Consider the following 3,470-nt stretch of genomic DNA (forward strand, 5'->3'; position numbering starts at 1 on the left):
GTTGACTCCCGTAATCAATCCCCTTTGCCATATGTCGCCGTCTTTTATGGCAACAGGCTTGTCTTCCTCTATGTCGTTGGGCCAACAAAGCTTCTTGGAGTTCTTTGGATTTGCGGTTCATTCGGAAATTAAGTTCTTCCGATAGATCTTGCAGAGCTGATTCTCCATTTTTTAACCGCACCCAAAACAGGAGCGGAGATTCCATTCGTAGAATCTTACACTCGAGACGCCCACGAGTCAAACGGCTGGCATCAATGGCTTCCATTCTTCTCTTCTCCTTTTTATTTTTACTTTCTTCACTTCTAAAAAGTTTAATGATTGTTAGATAGTTGGAAAGGGGGAATAGTAGATAGGAGAAGAAAAGAAAAGAGGTTGTTTTGTTGTTATTATTATTTTTTTAGTTCGAACGAAAATCCTGGTTTTTCCTCTGGTGGTAATAAAGGATATACTTGGTTTTCGAGAGTCTTACTATACAGGTCAGACTCTGGTGCACTGGCCTGCTCGGGTTTTTGAAACCTTTTTGTCCTCCCAACAGTAATAAAAGGTGGGTAATAGAGTCCCAGATGGCGCCCAGTAAATGTATGGACCATCCATATACGGTATGCAAAGCGTAACCATGTACGATTGTGTCTACTATTAGTTTTATTATTCTCCCGGTGAGATATATTTCAATTACCCCGGCACTGATATTGCCGAAAATTAAGAATTTATTCCAAAATTTTTTCCATGCGGATCGATTTTTGTTATGGATGCTTCGTCTAATAGATTTGAGAGTGACCTCCCGTTCAGAGAGATTGGTTGTCCCATCATCCGCCTGGCTATCGTGTTGAGCACCGCCGGTCGCTCAGCAGGGAACAATATGTGGTCTCGTAGATCATTAAGATCATTTTCGATATATATTCCGCTTGTAGCGAACAATCCAGGGCTAACATATTTCCACGTAGGTTTGGTCATAGGTTTCATAATTGTGGGCGGTAATGATTCCACAGGTTTAGGCATGAGTTTATACCATGAGTCTCCTAGGTGATACATAATAGGTGCGAAAGAGTTGCAATTTATCTGAATTCCTTGTCGCAATAGTACATGGGTTTGCGGCGTTAAGTAATAGATTTCATTTCCCCGAATGACTGATAGCTGATTGTAACAGTTGTCAGTTCTTGTGATTTTTTACTTCTACGGGTACGCATTTTACGATATGTATTACTTCTCCGGCTAACAGGTCCTTTCATTAGATAATAAGCAAAGATATCAGGTGTTTGAGTGGCTATAGCTAAAGCGTTTTTTAACATTCCCTGCTCTAGTTCACATTGTTGCAAAAGGATATTTCTGTATAATTGATTTATCTGCGTACGGATGTACTTTTCGATGTATACGAATTTTAGAATTCATATAGGTGAATATGTCGAGGTTAGAGACACGCGTTCGTTGTTTGAAGATCGTTGCGCCACGCGAAGTTTCGAAGATGATTAATTTGGGATGTTCGGTTCGAGTGAGTGTATAGCCGCATGTTGCGTATTTTCCTTTGCTAGTCAAGGCGAAAATTGTATCTTGTGCAGTTAATGATAGACTACTTACTAATAAACTATTTAATGATAGACTACTAGTTGTTGTTCATTTACGTTATCTATTATTTTGTCTGCAATTCCATTGTACAATACTCCATAATTATTGAATTTACAAGTGTCGGCGGGCACTGGATCCCAATAGGTTTCACCTCCTTCTATATCTGTGCAATGAGTGATAGTGAGTTCACAGGCCACTCCGGATCTGAGTAGCACTCGATTACTATTTATTCGTACGTCGGCTATATATTCTTGTAGTGAGATTTTTATACTGGCGAGTACCACGACGTCAGTCCACGTGCCGTACGAATCTGAATACGTGCTCCCCTTGCACGATCCATCGGCGTCTACGTGTCCTGCCAATGTTACTAGTCGGGCAGTGGTATGATTCGGTTTTAATCTAGTGATATATCCGTTATGTAACTGATAAGTTCCATAAGAATGCATTCGTTGGCATACTTCGCGCGATGTTTCCTCTATATATGTATATTTGCCATTTAAAACATCCATGGAGTGGGAAAACATTCCGCATTTTTTTATTAATCTGTCTATTTCGACTTTGCATTGAATAATCTTTACTGACTCGAATTCGTTTATTTGTAGAAGTTGTATATAGACACTAGTTGAATTTACGTTCTGTGGCGGGATGTCGCATTCTTCGATATTTAGTAGGGATAAGGTTGTTAGATTTATTGAGGGCGAGTCATAGCCTATTATTCCATGCGTTTTATGAAACCGGATTGTTAAAATTGCTATTATTACTGCCCAGCAATTATGGAGATCCATCTGAAAATGTTTATGTTCTTTTTTTCTTATTATCTGGAGGTAACTTAATATGCGAAATTTGTAAACGGTTAGGATGGACGATTCGACTATTTTTCTTTATTCTAATTTTTACGTTAGTTTTATTTATTTAATATTTCTAGTACTTCGTGTGGTCCGGTATACTGATCAAATTTACCCGGTTTAGGTCCCTTTAATAGAAAAACGTAATCCCCAGATTTAAAGATTTAAGGGTTGATTTTTTTGTCATAATATTTCTTTGATTTATGTTTCGCATTAATGATATTTTCACGCGCGTTCCCTCGAAGGTTATGGAATTGAATGACTAAGATTATAAAAAAAAAAAAATAGTCCAAATAGTCATCATAGCTAGTTAATTTATCTTCTGGTGCTAGAAATTTTTCCGAAGGTATTCTTGCAATTTTTTCAAATATTAATTCGTATGGAGTATGTTTTGTAGCTTCGTGTACGCAGGTGTTATAATTAAACATTGCGAGGCTAATCCATCGGTCCCATTGTTCTTGTTCGTTTGCATATTGTTTAAGATACTCTCCTAGTGCGTGATGCGATCGCTCTAGAGAGCCATTGGATTGAGAATGGAAAGCGGTTGTACGAAACTTACGGATTCTAAAAAGTTTTGCAATCTTTCTCATTAAATCGCTGACGAAATTTCTTCCCTGATCGGTTAGTATTGCTTTGGGTGCTCCGAATATACAAATGAATTTATTAATAAAAGTCTCGGCTATTGTTTCAGAGGTTTGATTTGGTAGGGGGATTCCCATGCTGAATTTAGTCAATTGATTTTGCAGTGTTAAAATGTATTCGTTTCCTCTCTCAGTTTTTTGTAGAGGCCCGACAATATCCATTGCTATTTTGTCGAAGGCTGTTCCCGGAGTATCGGTTAATTATCATGGGTTAATTATCATTGTTTCGTTTTAACGCGTATTAACTTTTTCAACGCGTATTGACTTTTTCATTGCAAGCATTGCTGAATATACCGTTGGACGTCAGATTTCATATTTATATATATAGTATAGTAATTATGCTTAATTCTGTTATATGTTTTAGTAACGCCTCTATGTCCATCTATAGGTGAGCAATGTATTTCGCCTATTATAGAAGGGC

The 3,470-nt window shown here is 37.8% G+C and overlaps 1 pseudogene; it reads right to left on the reverse strand.

Moving 5' to 3' along the window:
* Window positions 1–397: 397 nt before the first annotated feature.
* Window positions 398–2,348, reverse strand: LOC148936458 (uncharacterized; annotated as a pseudogene).
* Window positions 2,349–3,470: the final 1,122 nt, after the last annotated feature.

This window comes from Pogonomyrmex barbatus, unplaced genomic scaffold, assembly GCF_055798465.1.
Source record: "Pogonomyrmex barbatus isolate J1 unplaced genomic scaffold, ASM5579846v1 scaffold21, whole genome shotgun sequence".
In the NCBI taxonomy this organism is placed as follows: domain Eukaryota; kingdom Metazoa; phylum Arthropoda; class Insecta; order Hymenoptera; family Formicidae; genus Pogonomyrmex; species Pogonomyrmex barbatus.